Consider the following 14,328-nt stretch of genomic DNA (forward strand, 5'->3'; position numbering starts at 1 on the left):
CTGCTCCGAGCATACAAGGCCCACCTATCCCTCTGCTCCTAGCCTTCAATAAAAATGCCTGGGTTCTTGGGTACTGCTGGTTTGTTATAGGCATGGGTACATCTCATGGATTCACCAGGGTGCTGATGGGCATAGCCGGGGGTTGGGGCACTGGGGCTGGTAGCGTCATTGACAATTCCCTTGTTACTCAAGACCAAGAGGCCTGAGCAGGCAGATTTTGCTTCTCTTCCCGTTTGCCCTCTGGCCCCTATGCCTGGCAAGTCTAAGTCAATGGGAGCATCTGAACACACAGCCCCGTCTGGGTGGAAGGTCACAGACACAGTGTCTGCAATGAAGCCAGCTGGGCATCTGACTCCTGGGTTCTGAGCATGTGCTTCTGAGCTGGCCACAGGAGGGGAGTCTTTGGGAGTCACAGTAGAAGAGAAACAGCGAGCGTCCAGTGGGGAAGCTGAAGACACATACAGGGTTTCCCACCGGAGGCAGGGTGGGTTCCAAACTTAAGACTCAAACCGGAAAAGCAGACACCATTTTCCTGAGATAGCAGAGGATGAGGAAGGAGCAGAGAGAAGCACCGATGGAGGAGCCCTGGCAACGGGAGGCAGCTGCCGGCTGCTGGGTGTGGCCCCACAGGTCTCAGACCTCACTCAGGGTGTGCCTGTATTCCAAGGAACACTTTACAAAGCCTCAACTAAAGCCAACACCTTGGCTCTGCTGCCCCAAGAGGAACTGACAAACGTACCAAGCCTCGTTCAAGGAGTCAGTGGTCCACACTGGGTCAGTATCCTGGACAGAGTCCCGGTGGTCCATCTGGGATTCTGACCCCTCTGTTCTCATAGTCTGGCTTCTGCCTTCATCTCACGCCACTCCCTGGATCAAAGGTCTAAAAGAAAACCCACAATCACTACCAACTTCAGACTTTTCTGGCTCTTACATCATCCACCAGCCCCGGGGCTGGGGCCCAAACCAGTGAGAACAAAATGCTTGTTGCCTGCAGAAAACTTCAAGGCAAAGGTGCAACACAGCACGTCCTTAACGGGGTAAGGAAACACTTAACAGGCTAAGCTAAAAAAGAAGTGTGTGTGTGTGTGTGTGTGTGTGTGTGTGTGTGTGCTGTTTACTAGATTCAATTTAGCAAAAACTAGAATTAGGTATTTACATACCAAGTCCCATGATAAGTCATCTGGGATCTCCCCAAGTAGGAAGGCTGCTTGTGGTTACAGCTGGTGAGTCAATGAGACACCCACCGAGGCAATGAGTTCAGCTTTTTGGGAAGGACAAAGGAAGCTGGACCAAGTGAGTGGCTACTTCAGGCACTGAGCCGTGGCCCAGAAACCCACTGCTGAAGCCTCAGATCCAGAGTTGTCCAGCACAGGACAATTTGTCTCCTCAGGGGCTTTGGCAAAGACGGAAAACATGTGTTTGCTGCACTGGGTGGGGGCTGGAGATGTTCAGCATCCTAGCATGTGGGACAGTCCCACACAAACAAGGACTACGATTTAAATGTCAACAGCCTGCGGTGGAGAAACTGCCCCGATCCTCTGAAAACCCCTTCCCTTCTGTAGAATTCACCTACAGTTACTTATGTGACTCTCAGTTTGGAGGGTCCTTGGTAGTAAGAGCTCTTCCCTGTAGCAAGACCGAGCCTGTAAGCTCAGAGTCTCCAGAAGGAAGCAGACCCCAGCCTGGGGTGATCTGCCAGGCCAGTTTACCTCCTGTCACCCAATTCTGAGGATCCATGGCACTCCCTACCAACACACTAGTGACCCCACAGCTGGCTGACACACCCCAGGTGACAAGGAACACTCATTCTTTGTCTTAAGGAAGAGATGTGTGCATTTCTTCTTACTCACTTCTGACCCTTGCAGTGCCTACTCTGTCTGGGGTGGAAAGCCGTGTCTGCTTTCACAGCAGTTAGAGACAGTGCATGGAAGAAAACAGGGAGTTGAGCAATCTCGGGACCTGTAGGGACAGCCTGTGGCAGGGTGCTTAGAGTCAGACCGCCCTCCAGAAGCCTCAAAGCACAGAACTGGGCACAGACAACGGCAGTCTGTCTGTGGACCAGGGCAGATGGAGTTCCGAAGTGTCTGTGGCAGGCCCCTGCCATGGGGGGCCTAGCTCTCAAGTGGGAGACAGTTCTTACTGAGACTGAGGTTTAGAAACCCAAGATGCACACCATGCCCCCTAGAGGTCTGCCCAAGTTACCAAAGGCTCAGCAAAGGCACACAAAAGCAAGACCTATGGATAGGAAGGACAGACATCCAGGACAGACAATGGGCTTGGGCACTTGGGGCAGAAATGGGTCCAACCTGTGACCTTCATTTACAACTGTATCTTCTGGTTCTTGTTTTACTGTCTCTGGTCGCACGGGCTGGCCTCCACCTCTAATTTACTCTGCGGCCGGAGAATGACCTTGAACTTCTCACCCTCCTGCCTGCTCCTGTGGGGTTACAAGTGTGCACTCTAAACTGCACCTCCCAGCCTCAGCTGATTTTTTTTTTTTACTAGTACTGTACTTGGTTCTATGATTTTAGCAAGATATCAGAAGTGGGAACTGGAGAGATGTCTCAGTAGTTAAGAGAATCAGTTGCTCTTCCAGAGGTTTGATTCCCAGCACCCACATGGAGACTCACAACTGTCTGTAACTCTAGTTCCAGCATATCCAAGGTCCTCTGCTGGTCTTCATGGACATTGCATGCAGACAGGTGCACAGACATCCATGTAAGCAAAATACTCCCTCAACACACACATTAGAAATAAAGTAACAAGGGCTATAGGACTTCACTTGCTTAGGAAAGTCTCCATGGGTGTTTCGGCTGAGAAAATCTGCATTGTTGATCCTGCTCACCGGATCCTAGAAAACTGCCCCTAAATGAGACTCTGAGAGGACCAAAGGCAGAGGGGATGAGAAATAGCACCCGGAGCAGAGAAGTCTCCTATCTCTAGCTACAGTGAACCTATACACCCGGAAGGACACTTGGGAGAGGGGGTGCTGGCCACTCAGCATCCCCACATCTCCTGTGAGCAAGTGGCCTGCCACCACTGCCTGTCCCCTCAGATCAAGAACTTTCAGCAGAAGGGGATCTGAGAAGGGCCAGCTCACTACCAAGCCCTGGCAACAGGCCCTGAAGTTCCTTTTTGGGGTGCAGGCAAATCAGGGAAGCCTTTGTTCCCAAGGCAGAGAGGCAGGAGCTGAGATTAAGGAATGAGATAAACCACTTCCCAGTGGCTTGCATTCTGAGCCACCTGCACAGAGGAAGCCTTGTGAGATTCTAGATCCCCTGCTCGCCTCCAAGGTTGGTGACAAGAATTACACACTGCCACTGTGCTCTGCCTACCAGACCCTTGGTGCCTCCGTGTCACCCAGTCTGCTCTCACAACTGCCAGACTTGCTGCCATGTTCCAAACCCAACCCCTGCCTTTCTACCCATGTTCTCACCCCAATTTCAGACTTCATGCTTACCAATGATTCTATTGTTCAGGCAGACAACAGGGGAGCTCAGGCACCCTCTCCTTGCTCCGTTAGCCCAGCCAGTGTGGGTAAACACATAGAGAGCCTCTCAGTTGTCCACCTGTCCAGGTACTCAGAGGCAGGGTCAGAGCTGGGAGGCTGATCCACGGGGCAGTTCTGTGTGAGCGCTGTCATTATGCGGGGCTTCTGTCCCCTTAACATCAATGGTACATCAAGAAACACAATGGTATGGGCCTAAAGAGGTCACATTCAAATCATACAGTGTAGGAGGCTAGAGAGAGAGAGAGCATAGTTAAGCGTACTGGCTACAAGAGCAAAGGACATGGGTTTGATTCCCAGCACCCACATGGCAGCTCACAACCATCTGTAACTCTAGTCCCAGGAGATCTGACGCCATCTTCTGGCTCCCACAGGAACTGCATGCACGTGGTGCACAACCAAACAGGAACACCCGTATGCAGAAAACAGCAACAAAACAAAAACTAAATAAACCAACCAACCAACCAACCACCACCACCACCAACAACAACAACAACAACAACAGCAACATCAACAAATCATTCCCAAAGACCCTGGAGTCCATGTAGATAGCTTTACGGCTTTAATACTATAAAGCTAAGCTCTGAAAAGACCATCCTGGATCAACGGGAGCCAATCTAGTAACAAGTGTCCTCGTGGACAGGCAAGATTGGGACGGATGTAACGCAGGCGCACAGCACCGGTTGATGCGTCTATGACCCAGGCAAGCCCCTTCCCAGGAAACCGCAGAGGGAGCAGACTCTGCTGTGTTTCAGACTGAAGGCCTCCAGAACTGGGAGAGAACACATTTCTCTTGCTTTAACTGTCGGGCTTGTGGTCGTTTGTCCGAACACACTCCTGAAGCCTAGAACGAGTTCGTTCAACAACTGCAGTGATGGAGAGGGGTGTGTGAGGCAGGAGAGAGTCTCTGGTCAGCCCAAACTCCTGTTCCTGCTTACCACAGAGTGTCGTCACCCCCACAAGGTGTTCTGTTATCGGATCTCTCTTTGTGGACAAACACACCCCATTCTTCCCAACTCTGCAGTTAGCTGACCCTCGACAGCCAGTAAATAATGCACTTCCCACCGAGCGCGCAGTTGAGGAATGAAAGCAAGCCTCCTGTGCAGCTGAGCTTGCCTCTTCCTGACACCTCAGGTGAGTGACAACCCAACCGGGAAGTGCTGACCCTCAGTGAATCAGGCAGCCGCGAAAGGGAAGGAGAGGGTCGCCGAAATCACATTCACTTTTGAGACCCAGGAAGAAACAAAGGCAAAGGTGAGATCGACAGAAGCAATGAAGATGTTTCCAAGCACACATGTGCATGTGTACAAAACTCTGGAACCCAAGGCCAGGCCTTCAGGCTGATGACCACGCCATAGCCCCGTGAGCGGCTCATGTTCAGTCTAGCTAGGGGAGAAGAGGTGATTTTTTCTTTACCCTAATAGAATTCTTATGTTTTGTTTAGTTTGGCTTTTTGGAGATAGGGTCCAAAGTAGCCCAGGCTGGCCTAAAATTCAATATGTAGCCAAGGATGGCCTTGAATTCCAATCCTCCCACTTCCCTCTCCTCATCCTGGGATTATAACTGTGCACCATCACGTCTGGCTTATGTGGTGCTGGGAACAGACCCAGGGCCTGTTCACACTAGGCAAGCATGCTACAAACTTAGCTACATCCCAGTTCCACCCCTCATCTCCTTTTTGGAGATAGTCTTCATACTCTGTAGCCCAGGCTGGCCTGAATCTATTGCGCAGTCTAAGCTGCCCTTGAGCTTGTAGTAATCCCCCTGCTCAAACCATTCAATTGCTCAGATCATGGGCATGAGCCATCACACACAAAGCATTTAAAGAGGCTAGGGACCCCTCCCCCAGCACTGCCAGGACCAAACAAGGACAGCCTCTTGCTGGGTATGGTAGTAAATGTCTGGTATTTCAACCTTCAGGGGTCTGAAGCAGCAGGATTGCATCTGAGTTCAGCAAACCCCAATCCCAAAACAAGCAACAGCTCCCTCCCTTGCTGAAAGACAGATGCTAATGACCTTCTCCTTGTCCACTTTAAAGAAAGGAGCACTGATTTTTGAGAGGAAAGGGGCTGCATGGGGTCAGAGGCCTCCGGAAGCTGGAGAAAGCCCTGGTCAGCAGTCAGGGAAGCCAGAGACTCCAGCGCAACTGAAGGCGTGAAATCAGCCAAGCAGCTGAGTGACCTTGAACCCTTCCCTGGGTGGGTCTGAGTCCGTAGATAAGACCTGACAGCCATGAGCAGGACCTGGTGAAGCTGTGCCAACACTCCTGACCCAGAGGAATGAGGTGACAAGAGGTGTTTTTAACGCCACTGAATTGGTGGTGAGCTGATAACCAGCAATAGAAAACTCACACAGACACCATGACAACAGACAGCAAGTGACAACAGTCTCCACCAATCACATGACCTAAGGCTCTAGGTACTGCCACACCCATTTCAGTTCCTTCACTGAACGTGAAGCCAAACCAGCTCTACTACGACCACACTTATTCCTGATGATGGAGCCTACCTACCTCTCAGTGTCCTCAGGACACATTAGGGACTTCAGAACATGACGGCTGTACTAAGTAAGGTAATATCTGCAACACGCTTGACAGCGTTGAGGAGCTCACAAAATGCTTGCTCTTCATACTTCACCCTCTGTCAATCTGACCACGTTTTAAAGTTTGTGAGGCACACACAATATCTTGCTTTTTGGGAACCTGGAGCACAAAGCCTTGGATGTGGACGGATGGGGTATCTGGGAATGAGTAGCCCTCCTCATTAGAACCTACTAGCAACTTCGAGAGGGAAACCAGACGGGAAGGGATCATTGCAAGACAAGTCAGGAGATATTGACCTCTGGTCCGGGAACACTCAGGAATGAGGTGTACAATGGGGAACGATCTCATACCCAGACTGTGTGCTTTTAGATTATTCCACAGACTTGAGGTAATTTGGCTCGTATCTGAGGAGGAACAGAAGTGTTAGCCCCAGTACAATCATTAGGCTTATGTGAAAACAGTCTACGAGAATGAAAATAATTAGCAGTGTAAGTGGGCTGTCTGAGGGTGCATTTCTGGACACTTTGGAGAGGCGTGATTCTTCAGACAGAGAGAGAGGTAGAGGGAGAGAGAATGAATGACAAAGGCAGGCAGGGCTTGTCCTCACCCCGTCATCAGTGTGGGGTGATGTAGCTTGTGAGTGCCTTCAAAAGAATGGAAATGTTGCTGTACTGGGGGTTATACACTCAAGAATGACCTTGACTGATGGGTGTGGTGGCTACATCAGCACTGGGGAAGCAGAGGTGGTTACATCTCTGTGAGTTTAGACCAGCCTTGCCTACATAGAGAGTTCCAGGCTAGAAAGGAGAGAATGAGAGAGAGAGAAGAGAGAAATGAAGGGAGAGAGGGAAGAAGGGAGGGAGGGAGGGAGGGAGAGAGGGAGAAAAGGAAGGAAGAAAGGAAGGAAAAGAAAGAAAAAGATAAAGAAAAATGACCTTGAACTCCTGACCCTTCTGCCTCCACCTCCCGAGTCCTGGGATTACAGGTCCGTGCCACCAAGTCCAGCTTTGCAGGGTTAGGGATCAACTGAACCCAAGGCTTTGTGCATGCCAGGCAAGTACTCTATCTATCGAATTCCAGCCCCTAAGTGGGTTTTGAGAGCACAACGAAATCCTCAGCAGATGCCAAAGTGGGGTCCCTGCAGAGCTACAGTTCCCAACAGGGTAGCTGGGGCAGCAGACAAGGGATTCTACATGTAAGAACCAAAGAGACAGGACCAAACACAGCCAGTACCTGATTCTTGAAAGGCCACCGCAACTGTCTTAGTTCTAACTCTGCAGGGTCCTTTGATACCCAGAGCGGAGAGAGCAGGAGGGGCCCTGACTGTACTTTCAGCACAGTCCTGGGCTGCAAGTTCTCAAGAACCCATCCTCTGGCCAGGAAGATGGTATGGGCCTGTCTGTAACCCTAGCTACTCAGGAGTCAGGCCGGAGGATAGAAAGCTCAAGGCTAGCATGGAGAACTTAGAGAGACCCTGTCTCAAAACACAGCTTAGAGGACTAAGGAGATGGCATTAGAGGTGAGAAAGAAAGCTTGGGGACTGGAGTGTGGATCCCAGAACCCATACACATGCTCACTAGGTGTGGTGCACCACCAGTAATTCCAGCTTGGAGAGCAGAGACAGGGTGTGTGTGCGTGTGTGTGTGTGTGTGTGTGTGTGTGTGTGAGAGAGAGAGAGAGAGAGAGAGAGAGAGAGAGAGAGAGCTCTAAGGTGGATTGAGAGACCCTGCCCATTGAATAAAGATGGATGAGCCACTGAGGATGACTTCCACATGCATATACACCCCCATGTGTGCTCCTATACATGCAATCAGATATATACATACACACGCATGTATGCATGCATGTAAAAATTGAAAAGAAAAATAAACGATAAAATGCAAAAAGAGGCACGTGGGGGCGTAGCTTGATGACAGAGTACCTGCCCAGTATGTGTGGGGCCCTGACTCCTGCAGTGGAGGTGAGGTAGGGATAGAAGTGTGTGCAGACCTTCACTGTGACTGTGGGGACCAGTGGGGTCAGATGACCCAAGAACTTAAACTTGCTTTATGGGATGGCTGTGTCGGTGGGATGGTGGAGGGCATGCTGCCTTTACAATAGCAGAGTGGAAACAGCCATCTTGCCCACTGTCGTTCCAATCCATTTTAATTAATAATGTTGCAAGATGAGATGACCACCTGAGAAAGTTTAGCACTGGGATTAAGAATCAAATCAGGTATAGTGCACGCCTTTGATCCTAGAATTCAGGAGGCAGAGACAGATGGATCCTTGGGAGTTTGAGGCTAGCCTGGTCTACATAATGAGTTCCAGGGCAGTCATGACTACTACATAGAGAGACTCTGTCTCAAAAAAGAAAGGAGAAAGAAGAAAGTAATCAACCAGGTGGCTAGGGAGATGGCTCAGGGCACACGAATGCTCGGCTACCCTCACCTGCAAGCTCCCAGGGTTTGCTGGCTGACAGGCTAGCTCCAGGGTAGGTAAGAAACCCTGTCTCAAGGGAGAGTGATAATAGAGAAGACGCAAGGACCTTTACTGGGCACTAGAGGCTCACACAGGCATGTGTGCACACATGTTCAAATACATGACTACACAACACACACACACATGGCTACAAGCGATAAAATCAAAGCCAATTATCTTATAAAAGAACAAAGCCAAAGAATGAACACGGTTCAAAGGTCAACTACCACTGGCTCCCAACTCCACACATGCAAAGGAGCCCTCTATAGACCCTTCTCAGTCTTTTTTTTCTTCTGCTGACTCAGGGCATTTTACTTCATTTAAATATCTACAATACTACATCTAAAAATAACTAAAGCAGTAACTCTTAGGAAGGGGAAGAGAGAAATATTTGCAACACAAAATTTTAAAAACATCCATCCATCCATCAAATAAACAAACAAACAAAAACACCCTCCAATGCACTGGATTCTATCAGCAAGGAGGCTTCCTCTGTCTTAGTGGATGCATAGAGCTTTACCACTGAGGCCCCGCCCACACCTGCAGGGGCATCCTGCTGGACGGCTACTTCTACACAGTACATCTTAACATAAGCCCAATATATCTTCTCTCTTTCCCTCTGAATCAGGGTCCCACTCTGCAGCCCGCTTCAGCTTCTGACTCTTGGTCCTCCAGTCTCAGCTCCCGGGTGCTGGGATTACAGGCACGTGGAATCACACCTAGCCCTTAAGCCTGATTCCATGAAAACCCAAGAAGATCAGTTTTTAGTTCCAGATTCACAAAGCTAACGACAGAAATGGGAAGGAGAGATGTGACAGGTCCTTGAGCCTAAAGTCACGTCTAGACCAGGATGCTAGACTCCAAAAGGGAGAAAAATGAGCTGCAAGAGACGCATAGGTACCTGCATGACGCTGCCTCCCAGGCTTCCACTAGAACAGTGGTCCACAGATCTGCTGAACCCTTGAGTCTGCAGGGCTGAGCTGTGCTCTCTGGGAGGACTGGGTTTTCCAGCCATGGCTGGCTGCTGTCTAATCGCATCCATCTTTCCTTCCGGTGTTTGTTACTGGGTGTCATGCATCCACCTCCAGTCTCACATCATCCTTCATGTTTCTCAAATCCACTACATGCAGGGCCTTTGCCCACGCTGGCCCTCTGTTTACGGAACTCCCACCTTCCTGTCTGTCCCGAGTGACTTCCCGCACATAGCGACCGTCTGGTGGAGAAATGAATGAGTCCTGCCTGCCCATTTTCTGGTGTATCCACCTGATCTCCTTAAGTCAGAGGTCATGTGTCCTCTAACCAAAGGGGCCTCTTTTCATGCTGTTACACCTTCTAGGCCACTCACCAAGGTATCACAGCATGACAAGAGGGTACCGAATCAATAGGAGGCATTGCCTGGATGTTATAAGGAGACAATCTAGCGACTTGTCTAGGTTTAGCATTATTAGTCGATAATGTGTACCAAGGATCCAGGGTTAGAAGCAAACACATCCTCGTGTCTGCCAAAATGGCCAGTCACTAATTCTCAGCATCTGATCCAGTAGGTCCTAGGGTAGCAGTTAATCCTATGCCAAACAGCCCAGATGAACCTCCAAGGTTAATATTCTGTGGCGCAAGGAGCAGCCATTTGTCCCTGAGTTCTCTCAGAACTTCAGACAGAGGCAGGACTGGCTGCACATAACCTAACACTGTACCAATTTGTACCTGGAGGTGACATTTTATACAAGAGGCCCAGTCATGTCTAGGTTCATGAGCCCAAGCATAGATTGTCAAGAGACCACATGATGTGGGATTCCCTTCTGTATGCTGTGAATACCACTGGTTAATAAAGAAACTGCTTTGAGCACAAAGGGCAGAACAGAGCTAGGCAGAAAAAACTAAACTGAATGCTAGGAGAAAGAAGGCAGAGTCAGAGAATTCATGTAGCCCCGCCAGAGACAGCACCAGAACTTTACCTGGTAAGCCTAGTGGTGATACACACATTAATGGAGATAAGTTAAGTTAAGATATGAGTTAGGCACAAATACACTTAAGCTATTGGCCAAACAGTATTACAAATAATATGGTTTCTGTGTGATTATTTTGGGGCTGAGCAGCTGGGAACAAACAAGTGGCCTTTTACAACAAATTGTTGGTACCCAACGTGGTTGACTGTATCCATGTAAAACCTGACAAAGCTTAAAAAGAAATTCTAGATGCAAAAGAACAGAGTTAAACATGACTTAACACACTGGCTTCTTTAAGAGAGGTTTTTGTGGGTGCGTGCTGCAAGTTACTTGGCAGCATGGGCCAACTGGTTGTCCAAGTTGAGGTGGTGAGGATGCTCCCACCCAGCAATCTCAGAGGCAGTGAACAGAATTCCACCATGTTAGACTGGGCAGAACAAGCAGGCAGGGCTGTATTTGGCCTAGCACTGCTGCCACTTAGGTTTTTAAGAAGTGCTTAGCATTTTAAAAAACTGTCCTGGTCAAAAAACGGATTACAGATACACAATAAAGACATATTCAGATGGAAAAGACCTCTAAGTGTCACAGTGTTGGATAAATGTGCATAGACTTGGAAGAGAGAAGAAAAATAATATAGACAGTTATAAAAAGAAGTAAATTTGTTTTTGTTTTTGTTTAAAAAGAAAAAAAGGTAAAGGGCTGGAGAGATGGTTCAGCAGTTAAGAGCACAGACTCTTCTTCCAGAGCTCAATTTCCAGCAACCACATGGTGGCTCACAACCATCAATAATGAAATCTGGTGCCCTCTTCTGGAGTGCAGGTACACATGCAGTCAGAATACTATATATGTAATAAATAAATCATCTTTTTAAAAAAGGTAAAGTCTTTAAAGAGACAGAGTACAGACAGTCATAGATTAAAAAGAGTAAAGAAAAAATAAGTCACATAAAGAGGGAACATACACGGAGAGTCTGGATTATGTATACTACTGTGTTTTCTTTTAATTTTTTGACTGCAGAGAGACATTTGATACCGGGGACTGCTAAGCTAAGCCAATGTATATACTTTAAAGGTTTCTTGATTTCAAAATATGGGTCTAAGAATTTGTTGCTTTGGAGAAGAGGTTTTTCTTTTGTTTTCAAAGAAGATAAGAACCTGTGGAATCCTTCCAGGCTAATGTGGTTTGATGGACCAAGATTCCCCCTGAAAGGTCACTGTGAACACCCTCAAAAAATACTTCACCCAACATAAAACAGAAAGCAGTTTGGAAAGAACTACACCCAAATTCCCAAATATTGTTTATAAATGTTTGTTTACATTTAAAGGGGGATATGCTATAGAGATTTGCATTGGTATTGATCTTGCTTTATTGATACAAATTTAAGGTCAATTTTGTTATATATATATTTCTGCTCTTGATTAAGGTATTGTGTTTGTCCAGCTCATTTAAAAATGTAATGTATAATTAAGAAATATAGGTTAATAGATAATAATCTATAATAGTCAAGTTTGTAGTCATGTTAGTTAGGTTTTCTAGATATATAAAGATATATTTCAGTTAGATAGGTATTCTTCAAATCTTTCAGAGACCTTCAGAATATGGCATTTAAAATGTTTTAAAAACTTAGGACTTTTCATGACAATGAGACACATCTGCTCCTGGCAGCAACAATAACTTCAAGAGGATGATGGGCATCGAAGAGGCTCCTCATGAAGTTTGTTAGCTATTTGGGCAAGAAACTGTTCTTGCCTGGACTGCTTGATGTTGTGCTGTATGAACTGGACATGCAGGACCCACAGAAAAATGACTGCTAAAGTTGCCTAAAGAAGGTGAGACAGTCCTTTGGGGTTCCTGCTACATGAAAGAGTCTGCCAGACATTCTGCAGGACACAAAAATAGTGACTGACAAACTGCCAATATAGGCAGAACTGTCTTTGAAATTTCCTGCTTTAGGAAAAGTCTACCAGATAATATGGACCTGTAGGCTGAAGATGGATGCCCCAATGTTACAGAAGAACTTTAGGTGACTGTCCAGACAGTCCAGACAAAAGATAGATGTCTTTGTCAATTCTAGAGTTTTGGAAGTTGCTTACAATGTACTTCCTGTTTACTTAGGGAATATTATATCCTTCTGGAGTCTTTGATGGATGGAGTTGAAGAATTTATAGTTATAGTTTTCTTTAATTATGATCAAAGATAAAGTAGGTATAAATAATGTAACTGTAATTCTTGCTTGATACCTGTTTTGTTATATGTAATTTTTCTGGGTTAAAGTTAAAACCTTCCTTTTTATTTAAACAGAAAAGGTGAGGTGATGTGGGATTCCCCTCTGTATGCTGTGAATACCATTGGTTAATAAAGAAACTGCTTTGAGCCTATAGCACAACAAGGCAGAACAGAGCTAGGCAGGGAAAACTAAACTGAATGCTGGGAGAAAGAAGGCAGAGTCAGAGAAGCCAGAGACAGCGCTGAAACTTTACCTGGTAAACCACAGTCTTGTGGCAATACACAGATTAAAAGAGATGGGTTAATTTAAGATATGAGCTAGGCAGAAATATGCTTAAGCTATTGGCCAGACAGTATTGCAAATAATATGGTTTCTGTGTGATTATTTCAGGGCTGAGCAGCCGGGAACAAACAAGCAGGCTCCTGCTATGGCCACAGGACTCTGCAGAGCCCTGCTCCTGTAGCCTGCCAGACATGGGGTGGGGGAGGGGAGGCACGGCAGCATACATCCTGTAGGTGCTGCTAGATGGTCATCTAATACTAAGTAGCTAAATATCAGGGGGCTTATTGGCCGCTGGGGATGAACCCCTCCTTCCTGTTTCCCTCATAATGCTACAAATGGAAACATTTAATTACCTCCTTAAGATGTAAAATCGAAATAAAAGGGTGAAGGAACCTTGGGTTTGTTGAGGCTCATTAAGGGAAAGCTAATTCCTCCTGGTCAGCAGAATAGAAGTTCTGCCCCTGGCTGGTGGTGGAGCTCTGACATCCTAAACTACCCCAAAACACGGCATAGTCTTGTCTCCTCCTTTTCTAAAGAGTTAATCCAATGGGGCCTGTCAATCACCTGGCCTGACGCCTACCTGCTTTCCCATTCCCCCTCCCCCCCATCCAGGAAACCCGATTCTCCAGAAGACACCCTAAGAAGAAGGGAGAAAGAGTTATCCCTTAAGGAGAGGATGCGCTGCCCTTCCTGGAAGTGCCTTCCTCTTCCTCCGTGACGTCTCTGGCTGAGCTTCCATCTTCCACAGCTTCTGAGAGGAGCACTACAGAGCCAGCTGCTCTGATCCTACCTCGGGAAAGCAGACCTCCTTTTTCTTTTGGACGCTGGCTAAGGCCCAAGCCTGCTCTCACCAGCACCCTGGGCTTTTGTTCCCCCACCTCTCTCTCTCTCTGAAACCCTCCACTCCTGCCACGCAACCACTGGCCACCTCCAGTGCAAAAGGCATGGCTTTCTCTTCTGCTTTTCCGCCTCCCTCCTCCTGGTACCCGCCAAGGCTTACAGCTTGCCTGCCCTGTTGATTTCTTTCACATTCTGATAAAATCGTCCTTGGGCTGCCTTCTGAGTCCATTCTTAAATTCATTTATTAACGACACTAAGAACCCAAAGGAAAACCTTTAGTGCTAGTCAGCGGAAGGGGATCACCTGCGACCTTGGCCCTACTGCTCTGGGAACGGGCAGGGAGCACTAAGGAACAAAAGAGCCCTGTGTTGTGGGGGGCTGTGGGCTAGGCAGTGCTCCTCCCCAGCAGGGGCACTCACATCCCCGTGGGGGGCTGGGGATGGAGGCTAAGATGCCCCTGCTCCAACATTAGAACATTAATCTACATGCAGGAAGCTGAGACAGGAAGATGCCTTGAACTCAA

General features: G+C 47.8%; 1 long non-coding RNA gene across 2 annotated transcripts; it reads left to right on the forward strand.

Annotated features, from left to right (window-relative positions):
* The first annotated feature begins 399 nt into the window (after window positions 1–399).
* On the forward strand, window positions 400–14,022 carry LOC146894073 (uncharacterized). 2 transcript variants are annotated; one of them, XR_015002145.2, is made up of 2 exons: window positions 400–1,037; window positions 13,578–14,022. It is a non-coding gene; the product is annotated as an uncharacterized LOC146894073 (long non-coding RNA). The 2 variants fall into 2 exon arrangements; XR_015002146.2 differs by lacking the exon at window positions 400–1,037 and adding an exon at window positions 3,899–6,079.
* Window positions 14,023–14,328: the final 306 nt, after the last annotated feature.

The sequence above is a fragment of the Myodes glareolus genome, chromosome 6 (genome assembly GCF_982192425.1).
Source record: "Myodes glareolus chromosome 6, mMyoGla1.1, whole genome shotgun sequence".
NCBI classification, from domain to species: domain Eukaryota; kingdom Metazoa; phylum Chordata; class Mammalia; order Rodentia; family Cricetidae; genus Myodes; species Myodes glareolus.